Source organism: Octodon degus, unplaced genomic scaffold, assembly GCF_000260255.1.
Source record: "Octodon degus isolate 3935 unplaced genomic scaffold, OctDeg1.0 scaffold00017, whole genome shotgun sequence".
NCBI classification, from domain to species: Eukaryota; Metazoa; Chordata; class Mammalia; order Rodentia; family Octodontidae; genus Octodon; species Octodon degus.
The window spans coordinates 1,975-2,488 of NW_004524593.1; positions in this window are offsets into that span (position 1 = coordinate 1,975).

The window sequence follows — 514 nt, forward strand, 5'->3', positions numbered from 1 at the left end:
CCATGATCCCAGGGCAGGCTGAGATAGCAATTGAGACTGGACGTGGTGGCACGCGCCTGTAATCCCAGCTCTTCAGAGGCTGTAAACAGGCAGATAAATAGGAGTCTGATCTAGTAGTGAGACCCTGAACACCCTGTAGATCCTTCCCTAAAATAACTATATATACACATATATACACATATATGTATATGTGTATATATGTGTATATATGTTCAAATATAAATAAGGAAATTTTGTTACTTACATATATTCATCATATTTTACTTTTTAATATGCAGCCCAGGACAATTCCTTTTCATTTAAAATGGTGGGTGAAGGAAAGGTACAGGTTAAGTATAACCAAGAGGAGGAAAATTTTATATGCTATTAAACTTATGAGCTCAATTAGTGATAACTTTTTATAAATTATAATTATTATAAATTAAGAATTTTGAGAATAATTTCCAGAGAAACCAGTAAAAATTCTGTCTCTGTCTCTGTCTCTGTCTCTGTCTCTGTCTCTCTCTCTCTCTCT